The 14,502-nt window shown below is 46.7% G+C and overlaps 1 pseudogene; it reads right to left on the bottom strand.

Annotated features, from left to right (window-relative positions):
- Positions 1-2,150: 2,150 nt before the first annotated feature.
- On the bottom strand, positions 2,151-2,670 carry LOC110324779 (annotated as a pseudogene).
- Between the last annotated feature and the right edge of the window lie 11,832 nt (positions 2,671-14,502).

Below are 14,502 nucleotides of genomic sequence, written 5' to 3'. Positions count from 1 at the left end.
CAGGTTCAGTCATTTTCTCCTGGGTGGTGTCACTTGAGCGTGGTTCCTTTCCTGGGTTGGGGCTGGTGAAGCACAGCTTGATCAGTTCCTTTGTCTTGTGACCTACCCAGAAGCAGGTCCTGATAGGCCCAGCTCTGACAATGTTAGAAGATCTCTCTGGGAGAGACTAGTCAAGGGACTGGGGTCATTTTGTGTTCTTGGAGTACAAAAGGCAATTTATGGTAGGAGAAAGGGAGGTGGGATCAACTGTAGATCTGAGTTCACCTTTCTAACTTCCTGCTCCTTGACCTTGTCTCAAACTGGAAGAGGATCGCCCGCTAGGTCATAAAGGGATAAAAACAGAAGCACTGAAAGATCTAGAGAGTGGGTCTGAGGCTAAGCACTGAGACCTCCAAGTCCCCATCATTTCCCACAACACACTCATATCCCAGGAGTGAGGAAGGACTGGAAGAGACCAAGTTTGAATGTGTTCAGTGGATGAAGCTTGAAAACACACAATAGTCTGTAGTCAGCACATATCTGGAGGCCATGGAAGCGTTGTGGCTCAAGCAACTAAAATGCTGATATTTAATTTATCTGTTTGTTTGTTTAATTTTATAGTTTCCTGACTCTGTGCTCAGGAGGACGGGAAACCAGGAAACAGCTTAGAGTGCTGTTACCACTGAGAAGACCTGAAGCAGAAAGAACAGAAGCCATACAACTCCTGGTCTTTTCTGGGCTATGAATTCTACCTGTCCCCTGTAGTTCCCCTGTTTATTCATTCCTTGAACAAATATTGACGGAGCTACTGAATATAGAACTCGTGCCAAACACGGGCACACAGGCTGTGGTCTCCCTTTCCTCTCTTTCCCTTCCTTTCTCCATACCTGTCAGCCTTTCTCACCCTCTCCCTGCCTCCCCCACATCTATGCTTCTTTCTCATTAGGAATTCAGTGAACTAAGGCCAAAAGCAGCAGAGATTTCCTTATAGATGAGAAGCAAGGTGCAGACAAGGTCTCGCAAGACCCACACTCTCACAGTATGTTCTCAGAATGCCAAGCAACCAGCAATATGCCCTGGCCAGCCAAAAACCCAGCTCTCCCTATGTGATTTAAAATATGCACACAACCTCACTATATAACAAATTAGGTGTGTGTGTTTGGTGGGGCAACAACACTCAGGAGGCAAAAGCAGGGGCATTGCAGGTTCAAGACTAGGCTGGAGAAAGGGGGAAGGGAGTGTCTCCCCCAAGATAAACAGTAACCCCACCCCTGTAAACTAAGCTCCCAGTGTTACTCGGGGACCAATAAGGAGAAAGGAACCTTTGCAAAACTTTCCAATGAGGGAGATGCCACCAGGAAACTGGAACACAGGCCACAGAAGCCCCTGGGAAATCAGCTAGGAGCTGAGGTGGACACCAAGGAGAGCCAAAAGCAATTTTCTCCCGCAGTTACTGGGAGAGAATGAGCTAAAGGCAGCAATGGACAGAAGTCCAGAGTCAGTAAGACCTGCTAAATGTGGGAGTAGTGGCCAGGCATGTCCCTGCAGGAGCCAGAGTAATGCTTCCAAGCTGTAAGGCAGGGAGGATATCCACCCCCTGTTTTCCCACAAGTACTTCTTACTGGCCAAACACAGCCAGATGGCACAAGCACAACAGGGTGGGATAGCCCTTCCAGGGTACCAGGCAAAGGCTGGCACAGGAAGGAGCAGGTGAGCCAGCTGGTTTGGCTCTCACCATATGGCTGGGTCCCACTCTGAAGCTGCCACTGTGCTTTGGTGCACAGGTGGAAGCACTTTTGTCCTAGAGGATACGCATCCCCAGGACTGCATCCCCAGGACTGCATCCCCCGCCCACTTTGAACATTGACTTCTGGGTGCTTCTACTGGCTTGTTTCCATCATATGGTCCTCCCTCCCTTCACCCCTTCCCTCCTCTTTCCTCCTTGCCTCTACCCTTCCTGTACTTTCTTACTTCCCTTTTCTTCCCTCCTCCCTCCTTCCTTCCTATCTTTCCTCCCTTCCCTCTTTTCCCCATTCCTTCCCTTCTCCTTCCTTCCTCCCTTCCTTATCTACCTCCTTCTTCCGTTTTCTTTCTTTCTTTCTTTCTTTCTTTCTTTCTTTCTTTCTTTCTTTCTTTTTCTTTTTTTTTCTTTTTTCTTTTTTTTTTTTTTGTAGAAGCTTTTTAGTTTATTTGTCCTCTCAGAAATCTGCACATCACAGCAAAACATCAAGTCACCGCAGATCTACTCCTTTGGCTGTATCCAATCTCCACTCACTTTTTGCCAGCACCAACATTGGCCTTCGCAGTGCCCCTGACCTTCTTCATTCTGTTCTTGTGTTCCTTTCGCTGTTTTCAGGAGGTCTTTATCTTCTCATAAAGGCCATGTCTTGCGAGTCTGTGTTTAGGCTCATTCTTCTTTGCATAATCTAAAGAATCATAGATCATACCAAAGCCAATTGTCTTGCTACCACCAAAGTGGGTTCTGAATCCAAATACAAAGATGTGGTGTGGTTTTGTACATTTTGGCCAGCTTTTCCCGAATTTCTGTCTTGGGTACTGTTGCTTTCCCAGGATGAAGGACATCAATGATCATCTGTTTCCTCTGAAGCAGTCGGTTTGTCATGAACTTCCTGCTCTGGATGGTTACTGTGTCATTCATGATGGCTACGGTGCCGGAGCTGGAGAGGAGGAAAAGAGCTTCTTCCGTTTTCTTATTCGCCCTTCATGTCCCTGTGCATCAGGCTGAGCTTTGGAAACTTGTTAGAGAAAGAGAAATTCTCACAACCCTCACAATGAATCCCTATAAAGCAGCCTGCACAGGGCAAGCGCACCTGTACACCCCCGAGTACAGGTAGGTATTAGGTGGGCGGTTGCATGGAGGGCGTGACCAATTCTGCCTGAGCGATGGGGAAGAAAAGCTTCCCAGAAGAGCCCAAGTTAAATCTTGAAGAGTATCACAAAACTAAATGAGCAGATAGGGCATTCCTTGTGGAGGGACAATGTGCACAAAGGCATGTCGACAAAGGAAAGAACTACAACCAAGGTGAGGGCAGAGGGAAGAACGTGAGGAGGGGGAGGGGCACATTCAATAGAAAGGCAGTGCTAGTTGTTGAAGGGTTTTCTGGATAGTTCTCTGGGGAGCTAGCAAAAGGTTTGACACAAGATATGAGTGTGGCAAGGCTTGCAGACTCAGACCTGCAATCCCAGCTACTCAGGAGGTTGATGAAAATCTCAAAAGCTGCTTGGGCTATAGAGTACAAGGCTGGCCTGCCAATGAAACTAGACCCTGTCTCAAAATGAAAAAGAGGAGCTGGAGATGTACCTCCGTGGTTGAGTACTTGCTAAGAGTGTGTGAGATTTCTGGGTTCCATCTTGAGTATTGAAGAGAAAGAGACAGACACAGACACAGGGAATATCTGGCCAGTCCAGCTCCTGTAGCAAAACGCCATAACTCAAGTAGTTAATAAACAAGAGCAATGTGCTCTGGAAGGTCTAGAGCCCGGAAACACAACACAGAGGCACTTGCAGATTGATGCCCCTTCTGAAGGAAACAGCTTCCCTATACACAGGTTGTCTGAAGTTCTGTGGGGAAAGGGGAAGTCAGTTCTCCTGGGCCTCTTTTCTCTTTCCTTTTATTTCCCTCCAGATCCAGTTATTCACCAAGCCCCACCTCCCAAGCTATCACCTTGGTGCTTAGGAGCTAACACATGAACCTGAAGACTGGTCATAGTAGGAAGTTCATTAGAACAGAGTGTTATTAGCAAGGTTGCTCTGCCTACCACAGAATGCCATCTGAGGATGGCGGATGGGGGGATGGGTGTGGAATCCACAGGACAGAAGGTAAAATGATTGTCCCTCCTCCCTCCTGACAGTCAACGACTGAGAAAAGAATTAAGGGGAATGAGAACTAAAGGGATGGATGAGAGGAGGAGGTAAGGAAGGAAAGCTGGAAAAAAGCAAACAAACCTGCTTAGGGAGAGTTAAGCTTTCTCCAATAAATCAGTTGTCAGGGGCTGGAGTTGCTAGGTTACAGGAAGGTGGAACAGCCTGCACTGGCTCAGATCGCTAAAAGGAGCTTTGGGGGAGGCTGGTGCAATCACTCAAGTCTTCCCTCCTCCAGGCCGGGATCAGGGATCCTCACCCTAGGTAGGATGGGTAGGATGATGAGAGGGGGTGGGAGGGAATGCTGCTCTACCTCTAGGCCAAGGTAGCAGGTTCAAACCACGCAGTGCAGCCCAGGGCAATGGCAGGGAGAGGTTTGAGGCCTGAGCCTCAAAGGCATGAGGTACATACATCCTTAGGATGGAGTGCCCAAACCCAAACAGCCCATGCATCTACACATGTGCAGGTGCCCTGGGCATGCCTCTTGTCTGTCATTAACCAAGGCTACACAAGAGGCTTTTGGGCACCCATCTCTAGGTCAGCAGCACAGGACCCTTCTGCTATTTGGGGTAGAAAGTACAAAGCATTCACTCATTCACTCATTCACTCAACTGTTTGTTTTTCAAGACAGGGTTTCTTTGTGTATCCCTAGCTGTCCTGGAACTCACTTTGTAGACTAAGCTGGCCTTGAACTCAGAGATCCACCTGCCTCTGCCTCCCAAGTACTGGGATTAAAGGCGCGCACCACCGCCACCTGGCTCACCAATCATTCTTCCATTGTGTGTTTAGGCCATAGGATTTTCTAGATCTCTAGAATTCTGGATTTACCTTGTATAAACAAAGGTGCTTTGTAAAAAAAAAAAAAAAAAGAAAAAAAACAATTGGTTATATTGTAACTTTTATTACAGGGGTATGTATGTGCAACATTGTATGTCACAGGTCAACTTTCAGAATCAGTGCTTGCCTAATGTAGGCCCTGTGGATGGAACTCAGATGGTCCAGCTTGGCAGCAGCAGGTGCCTTTGCCCACTGAACCTTATTGTCCAGGCTCCTGTTTTGTGTTGTATGTGTTTTTTTTAATGCACCTTTTAAAGTAAATTCATATTAATGAATGAGGAGAGCTACGTGATTAAGGAGCCCAGGAGTGGTTTCTCATTTTGCTTTCCTAGACCAAGATTAAGTGAATGGATGGTTTTGCCACAAGATTTGGATTTGACATCACATGGCCTTCAGTGCTCAGAACTTTCTGGGACCAGTGGCTTCCATATGTACATGTCTTCAACTCTGTTCCCATGGAGACACACCTACACACACACAAACACACAAACACACAAACACACACACACACACACAAGTTCTGGGTGTGTTGTATACAAATAGATGTTACAAAGAAAGCCACCTAAAAGTCACCTGCATCAAGCCTCCTGCCTTCTACTTTAATATGCAGTCATCCCACAAGCTCTGCCGGGTCCCTCTGGGCCCAGGGTGAATGGGGGCAAAGTGTAGGTTGCTGAAAGAGATGCAGATGTCTGTCCAGGGTCAGTCTCTAAGAAGGATGGGGAAGAGATGGAGACACCAGTGGAGTACAAGTCAGGAAGCCAAAGTGGTAAGGATGTTGAGGTCTAGGAGTGAAGGAGGTAGTGCGGGGTAGTGGGTCAAAGAGAACCTCCACACCCTCAACAAGTCTAGGTTTTGTTTTTGGTTTGGTTTGGTTTTTGGTTTTTCGAGACAGGGTTTCTCTGTATAGCCCTGGCTGTCCTGGAACTCACTTTGTAGACCAAGCTGGCCTTGAACTCAGAAATCTGCCTGCCTCTGCCTCCCGAGTGCTGGGATTAAAGGCATGCGCCACCACGCCCAGCTAACAAGTTGTCTATGAAGTATTGGAAGCAGGGTCTCCAAGAGATACTTGTATATCCATGTTCAGAGCAACTTTATTCACAATAGCTAAAATATCAGGTCAACTCAGCATCAATCAATGGGTAAATGGATAAGCAGGTGTCTAAATGTTACAATGGACTACTACTCAGCCTTAGAGAGTACCACATTAAATGAAGTAAGCTGGTCTCAAAAGGACTAGTGCTATACTCATCCACTTTTATGAGATACTTAGAGTAACCAAAATCAATAGACAGAAGGTAGAATAGTGGTTGCCAGGGACTAAGGAGGGAGCAGAGTGGAGATTTACTGTTTAAAGGAGAGAATTTGGGCTGGAGAAATGGCTCAGCAGTTAAGAGCACTGACTACTCTTCTGAAGGTCCTGAGTTCAAGTCCCAGCAACCACATGGTGGCTCACAACCATCTGTAATGAGATCAAATGCCCTCTTCTGGTGTGTCTGAAGTCAGCTACAGTGTACTTACATAAATAAATCTTTAAAACAATAAAGAAGAAAATTCTTCCATTTTCCAAGATGAAAAAATTCAACAGTGGTGGTAGGCACATAATAATACTGCATTTAATGCACTAATCTGTCCAATAAACATAGCTACCATGCGGTCAGGATGTAGTTAAGGAAGCAGAGTGTCTGCCTAGCGTTCATGAAGCATGGACTGGACCTACAGCACTACCTAAAATCAGGCATGGTGGCACATGCTGTAATCCTAGCACTCAGGAGGTGGAAACAATGGAATCACTGAAAGTCATGTAATTTACAATAAAAATGCAAAGAAAAGGGAAAGTCAACTGAGTCACAAAAGCTATGATGTAAGACAGTGATGGCATGAGAGTCTCTTGATAAGGCCTGATGGGAAGGGAGGCTCTGGTGGTTGCACACGTTATATATCTGTGAATTGCCACTAATACAACAGGAAAGGAATAAAGTACTTCCCCTTGGAGATGTTTGACCAAGAGTGAGTCCAGATTTCAATTCTCTACTTCATGATCCCTGTTTCTTCTATCCTTTCTCTGTCTATTGCATGAGTTTGAGTCTGTTTGCCTGGAAGCTGTCCTGTGAATCTGTCTGTCCCTGTGTGTGACTATATCTTCTGTGTGTTCTGACTGTGTGTCTATCTTGTGTCTATCATGTCTATCTTTATTGAATAACAGAAAGCATCATGTAGGGGGAAATGGGATACTTTACAGAAGTCATTAACAGAGTTTTACAAGAGACTCGATCACTGGCTCTGAGTGATCTCCACTGATCCAGACGACAAACAACATTGTTTATCAACCAAGAATCATAAACGGATGTTTTCAACCTCTCCAGTAGAATGTAGAAAATTGCTTTCAACTTCTGTGTTTGCTGCTTTGAGCAAAGGATACACATGCGTTGTTCTAGGAAAGGGCGTGAAAGAGAACATGACTTCATCATCTTAGATTGTTAAAGTTGATTGCATGGGAAATCCAAGGCAAGTAAGGTTGCTTCTTACATTGTTCCCTCCAAGGCAGGTTAAACAGAAGGCTGAACACACCGTCGGATAGGAGCCTGAAGTCTGCAGAGCTCATAGGGTGTACTACTAACTCTGCTAAGAGGTTCCAGTATCTTAGAATGTAGGAGATGTTTTCATCACCACAGATGATTGTGTGTGTGTGTGGGGGGGGGGGATTAAGGCAGAGGAGTCAGAAGAAAATAGTCTCTGCCCTTAATCCCCACCAGGCCCCACACTGTAACCATGAAAGGCACAGGAGTGGCCCGAAGCCAAACCTCTTCAGACCTAAAGAGACTCTTTGTTCCTCTTTTAGAGAATGTGACTGCCCAGTTGGTGTCTATGGGGCCCCGGTGACTTAACCTTGCTGTGGGTCTGATTCCTCATCAGGATTCTCTAACAGCTTTGTTGCAGTCATTAAACAGATAAATAGCCTCAAGGTGCTTAGGGCAGTATCTGGCATGTGAATTACTCAGGAATGTTAACCCGGGTTTCTAACAGTATCACTACCATCTTCTCCTTATTTTATACCCAAAGTGTGAAATAAATGGAGGAATGAAGCCGAAGGGGGCTGAATCCTTGCCTGAGGCCACACAACTCTGTGTTGGAACCAAGGTCTGACTCAGATCTGCTCTGCCTAAAGCTTGGTGTATCAAATTCATCTCCCTCAACTCCTGGTAAGTTCTGTGCGTTATGTGGGAAGCTCAGAAACATTGTGCACAGGTAGTAACATTCAAACTGTGAAGCTGAACTCTGTACAGCTGGGTTCCAGTTCCTCACTGCTATGTAACTTGGGACATGCTAGTTGTGCCTCTGAGCCTCGCACCTGCTCACCCTCACCAGGTGAAGTGGGCAATACTTTGAGGCTAGTGTCCTACTGGCAGTGAAGTCACCTGAGGGAAAGGTCATTCTGAGTCTGGAGCAGATACTAACCATCGTTCGAATGGAGGCTGGGGACACAGCTCAGTGGGGACACAGCTCAGTGGAGTGGGGGCTGGGGACACAGATCAGTGGCTCAGCATGCACGAAAGCTGGGATTTGATCCCAAGCACACCAGCCCAATAGGCTTGATGGCGCACATCTGTAATCCCAGCACTTTGGACGTGAAAGCAGGTGGAGGAATCAGAAGTTCAAGGTCATTTTTGGTTACCTAGTGAGTTTCAGGTCAGCCTAGGTTTATATGAGATGCCCTTAGGGCTATACCTCAGCAGGACAATACATGAGATCTCTGCTCAATCCCAGAACCAAAAAGAAAAAGTAGACTGTTATAAGCCTCCTTCCCAACAGCTGTGCCCGCTGGCTGCTTTCTCCTGGCTCCATCCACTGGCCTGGGGTCTCACCTGCTCCATGTTTGTAAAACACCTCTCTGTCCCTTGCTCATCCCTTGTGTTTCTACTTTCACCTCCGGAAGTCTCTGTCCCTCTGTAATTGAGGCTGCATTTATGTCTCCTGGGGAAGTAATACTATCTCATTGTAAAGTCCACTCACAAGCAAAACAGTGGCTTTGAGCAAAGCCTGCCTCCAACCTCTCTATTCCTGTGCCCCAAGCAAACTGTGGTGGCCTTCCCACTCTGGACCCAAGGCCCCTGGGTTTTCTTCCCTCTGGCCAACCCCAAACCTGGAATTCCTTCCCACTCAGGTACAAAGTGATAATCACTAATACCTCCCAAGAACATGGATGTTGTGAGGGCTGGATCTTATGCTCAGGCACTAAAGACATCTACCCCATTTCACATCAGAATCTCCAAAAGGACTTGTGTCTGAGTCATGTGGCATCAGGACCCTCCTTTGTATCAGCCAGGCCCTGGCCGTGTCTTAGCACTGTCTCCTGTACCATATTTGCCACAGCAATGTCATCTCCCATTCTGTATCTCCAAGAGCTCTGGAAATGCTAATTAATACAAGACCCCCACCTATGACAGCAGACATGCAGGCGACTCGCTTTCCTTCCAATTGCAGCTTCTTTCCTACCTACCACTCCCATTAAGAAGGAAGGTCATGGCTCCTAAGGCCCAATTCAGCCCTTGTTCCAGCACAGAGATCACATGCCCAGCCTGAAACACAGCTTCAGCTGCCCTCCTAGCTGATTTCAAATGACTGTTTCGCATATATCATCCCATCTGTATTAGGCACCCACATAATGTATGGGTTCCAGGCACCACCACCCCCGAATCTTAAGGGCATGACCTTTCTGCCTCACTTGCTTCATCTATAAAATGACACAATAGCTCCCAGCTCTGGGGGTTGTTGTGAGCCTTAAATGAGATAATATCTACCGAGTGTCTGTTTAGTTCCCAAGTCCCACCCTGCTCTTCCCTCCTAGCACCACCATCTTTCTACAAAGCTGTGCAGAGAAATGGGAGAAAGGTCACTTGTTAGTACCACTTGTTCCAAAACAAGACACATTTGATCACTAACTGCTCCTTTCTTAAAGTCCTCTCTAGAAGGACCTTTCACCCCTCTCTATATACAGAAAAGACAAGACAGAGTAGAAATAGAAGATACCCTAAAGGGCTAACCATAGAGCAGGGTTCATTGGTCATGTGTTAGACACATCAAAATACAGTGTTTTGGCCAGAGATTGTTTACAGTCTACCTATTGTAATTACTAGCCTGACCACGGCTACAATGAGTAAGAAAGGCTCAGAAAACACATCTCCTTCAGAAGTCTATGACAGGTAGCACATAGTTGGTAGTCATTCATCTCAAAAGCATAATAACCTAGACACTTGCCCAGCCCCTATGGCCTCCTTTAAACTTCGCTGGATGACAACAAGCAGATGGAACAAAACAGTAACTGGGTATCCCTGACAGCCTTTGAGTACTGGATCCATGCTTGGAGAGCAAAATCGGGGGTGAAAATCTAATGAACAAATGGGAAACTACACTCAGAAGGCAAATGTACTGAGCCTTTAGAAAACAGAAAGGCAGGGAAACCCAGAGCTGCATCTCGGTTCCTCGAGCACTTGCCCAGCACTCGAGAGGTTCTGGGTTCAATCCCAAACAGCTCTTGGTGGGTGAAGTCAAAAAGGTCAGAAGTTCAAGGTCATCCTCTGTTACAGATCTACTTTGTCCCCTGTCTAGGCTGCACCTGTCTCAAAAACAAAACAAAACAAAAATTATGCTAACAAGGAAAAAAGAAGGGAAAAGAAAGCAGAATGGAAAGTTGAGGGTGAAGTCCTGGACAAGGTGCTTCTAAATGGAACAGTGGGCACCAACTGATCCAGAAGTGGCAGCCTGGGACAGGTATGTGGTGGGAGCCAAATTCCAGCCCTGGAAAGGGGGGACGAGCCTGGACCAGGAAATAGCCAAAGCTGAAGCAAGTAGAACAAAGAGTAAAGAGGTGACTGAGGAGTGCACTTGTTAGCTTTCTGTCTCTTTACCAAAAGCCATACTCACCTGAGAGGAAGGAGCCTCAGCTGAGAAAATGCCTCCATACGACCAGGTTGTAGACCAGTCTATGGGCTGTTTATTAATTAGTGGGAGAAAGAGGTCCAATCTGAGGGGGTGGGGTCACCCTTGGGGTGGTGGTCCTGGGTTCTAGAAGAAAGTATATGAGCAAAGCATGGGGAGCAAGCCGGTAAGCAGCACCCTGTCGTGGGTCTGCATCAGCTCCTGCCTCCAGGTTCCTGCCCTGTTTTGGTTTTAATTTTCCTTTTACTTTTTATTGTGTGAATTTCACTTCATCTACCCCAATTCCACTGATCTCTCTATCCCTTCATATTCGCCCTCTGCCCTTGCAACCTCTCCCCCAAACACAAACAAACAAAAACACAACGACAAAAACAAAATCTCCTCTTGGAAGCTGAGGTGTGTCACAGTGTGTCCCACAGAACACCCTTCTGTCCACACATCCTCACTTGCCAGTGTTCACTGCAGTGAGTCATTGGTCTGGTTTGAGGTCTCCGGCTTCTGCTACTCCTCTCAGATATCATTTTGTTGGCCTGTGTCATGGAAATCTGCAACTTTGGATCTGCAGGACTGGCCCTTCATACACACCATTTCATAGATGGGGTGGGTGGATGTTGGGATAGGCCAACTCAAAGCCCTGGATCTGTTTGGGTAGGAGCTAAATTGGCAGCTCACCAGGGCCAGCTCTACTGTGCTGCCCTGACCAGCTCACCTTTCTTCACCTTTCTTGCCATGCCAGCCTCTAGTGGCTTCATGTTCTTTGTCATGTGACCCCTCTCCACCTCAGGGGCTGGTTCCCCTCTGTGGTCTCTCCTCATTTCCCCATGCCTGTCTTCTGTGGCTCTCTTAGAAAGCTGTTTCCATTGGATTTAAAGCCTGTTAAAATAACCCACAGCGGTCTCTGCCTTAGTTAGCTTTTCCATCTCCATGACAAAATGCCATGGAAAGGGTATCTTGCCCATGGCTTCAGAGTTAAGTGCATCAAGGGGAAAAGGGTGTTGCAGAATAAAACTGTTCAAGTTGTGCCAGCCAGGAAGCAGAACAAAAGGAATACATGAAGGACCCAGAGCAAGATTCAACCAAAAACCAAAACTAAGACAAACAAACCCCCCTCAATGTGGACTACCTCCCCGAAAGAGACCTAACTCTCTAAGGTCTGCAGAAATTCCCATATAGCAACCTCATTTCTAGATCCTTAACCTTTGTGTTTATGCAGACAGACCTTCTTTCCAAATTCTCAGCTCCCAGGAGGTGGCTTCTGTTTGGAGCCTCTCATTCAACTCACTACTGAGCCACTGTCCATGCCTCCCTTCCATAGACTCTGAGTGGATGTTAAATGTTAGGGACAACGATAATGCTTTGATTAGCTGCCGCCTCCCTGTTGTAGTAGACAGTACCCAGGGACTTAGGTGCCTGCTCAGAGGTCAGTAGCTACAGCAGTGGTTCTCAACTTTCCTAACTCTGTGACTCTTTAATACAGTTCCTCAGATTGTGTTGACTCCCCAGCCATAAAATTATTTTTATTACTATGTCATAACTGTAATGTTGCAACTGTTATGAATCATAATGTAAATTTCTGATATTCAGGACATCTGATATGCAATGCCCCCCAAAAGGGTTGACAAATGCTGGTCTAGGGGCTATAATTCCAGGCCCATCCAGGCCCCTAAAGAGGACAGAGAGGCATCTCCTGAAGTCCCACCTTCAGCTTATAGCGCTCAGGGGATTCATGCCTACTTCCCCTTCACCAGGAGTCATGGGAGAGTTGCAAGTGCTGTCTCATTTGTTTCCTCATCTCCTACAGATAACCTTTGCTTCTTTTGCATGTACCTTTTCCCTTCTGTACAACAGCCCTGACTGTCCTGAAACTGTCTTTGTAGACTAGGCTGGTCTCGAACTCACAGAGATCTGCCTGTCTCTTTCTCCTAAGTGCTGGCATTAAAGGAGCGTGCCAACATTGTCTGGTGCCTTCCCTTAATAGGGGTCAAGAACATAGTTCAGTACACATCTAACATGCAAGAATCCCTGGATCGATCCCCAGCATCAGAATAAACCAGATGTGGTTGCACGGGCCTATAATCCCGGCACTTGGGAAGAGGCAGCAGGAGAATCAATGTCATTGTTAGCCAGCCTGGGCTACATGAGACAATAAATAAATAAATCTACTTAATGATAGCCATCTACTCTGCTGTATAATTAATAAGCATCTCATTTAACTCTGATAACTTTCCTGTTATTATTATTTTTTGCATTTTGCAAAGAGAAATTGAAGTTAAAAGTCAAATAGCAGAACCAAGACTTCAAAGACAGGCTCCCATTTGCCTCGAGCCCCATCCTGAGAGCCCTTTCAATGAAGCCCCAAGAGATCCTTAAATAACCTTTCACTTGACCCAGGTTTGTATGCCAAGAGCCTGTGAGAGGTGAGGAGGGTGGTTGCTGGTCTTGCTTCCTGGAAGTCAAAGGTGATTGCTTGCAATGATGGCGGTGTCAAATTGTGATGGTGCGGTCAGGCCTACTACACTCATGGAGACCTTTTTATTTAGGACTAACCCACTTCAGTCTGGCAACGTTTAGAGAGAAGGAAAAAGTGGGACAGAACAGAATCCCTCTGGCTGTTTTCCTGTAAGCTCAGGGGACAGCAAGAATGAGGAAGTAACATTTAGAGTCCTGGCGGTGAGCCTCATATCTGGTAAGGTAGCTACCCTTCCTCTCCAGCACTGTTGTCTCACCCTCAAGCAAAAGAGCACACTGCCCTTCATGGCTACACCAGCCGCCTTACCGATTAAGAAGCCAATGTTTCTTTGAGCAGGCAGGTTCTCAGACTATCTCCTTTGCATTATTGATCCTCCAACTCATTCTCTCAGGAAGATGCCCCTGCCCTCTGTTACAGATAAGAAAATGGGGCCCGGGGGGCTGAAGTGGTTTTAGCCAATGCCTTTCAACTAGTGGGTGGCAGCTGAGGGAAGTGTCTTATTACACTGTGGGGCAACCTAGCCCAGGGGAGAAAGGTTAGGCAAGGCCTTGGGGATCTGGGCTCCTCTTGTGCATTTCACCTTTGCCCTGAGCCCTTCCAGTGCACGAAGTCTAGCCTCAGACTCTTCCTTACTTCATTCATACGGCCAAGTAACTTGTGCCATTGGCATGCCCCAACCAGAGACTGTTGCTGGGTGCCAGTGTGTGAAGTAGTTTCTCCAATGTCACCCTGGACATTGCAGATGAGGTTCCCACCGGCCTCCATATACCTCCCTGGTCTATCCTGCTTTGTTTCTAACAACACAGGTTGACCCGTGGCTTGGATTTGTCATTGCCCTGGTGATACCTGTTCTCCTCTCCACATCACACTCCTGTCCTGTCCCATCACTCAGGCAAAGGGAAATTAGAATTCTCTCCCCAGATAATGACTGCCTCAGTGTTGGGGCACACAGGAAGAAGATCTCTGTGAGTTCAAGGCCAGCCTGGGCTACACAGTGAGACCCTGCCTTGAAAGAAGAGGAGGAGGAGTAAGGAGAGGGGGATAGGGAAAGAGAGGAGGAAAAGGGGGAGAGGGGAGGGGAAAAAGAAGAGAGAAAAGAGGTCTTAATCCCATTAATGTTTCTGTAGACTTCACCTTGTAAGAAAAGCATCCTTGCAGATATTATAAAGGATAGAGAGAGAGAGAGAGAGCAAGATTGTCTTAGATAAACCCTAACTGTAATCATGAATTTCTCTATCAGAAAATTAGGGAGATTTTACACACACACACACACACACACACATACACACATATCATACACATGCACACACACACACACACACACACACGCACACACACACACACACACACACAAGCACAGATGAGTACACACAGAAAAGGCCATCTAGAGTCTG

Source organism: Mus pahari, chromosome 7, assembly GCF_900095145.1.
Source record: "Mus pahari chromosome 7, PAHARI_EIJ_v1.1, whole genome shotgun sequence".
Lineage (NCBI taxonomy): Eukaryota > Metazoa > Chordata > Mammalia > Rodentia > Muridae > Mus > Mus pahari.
This window is presented reverse-complemented; position numbering and strand designations above follow the sequence as displayed.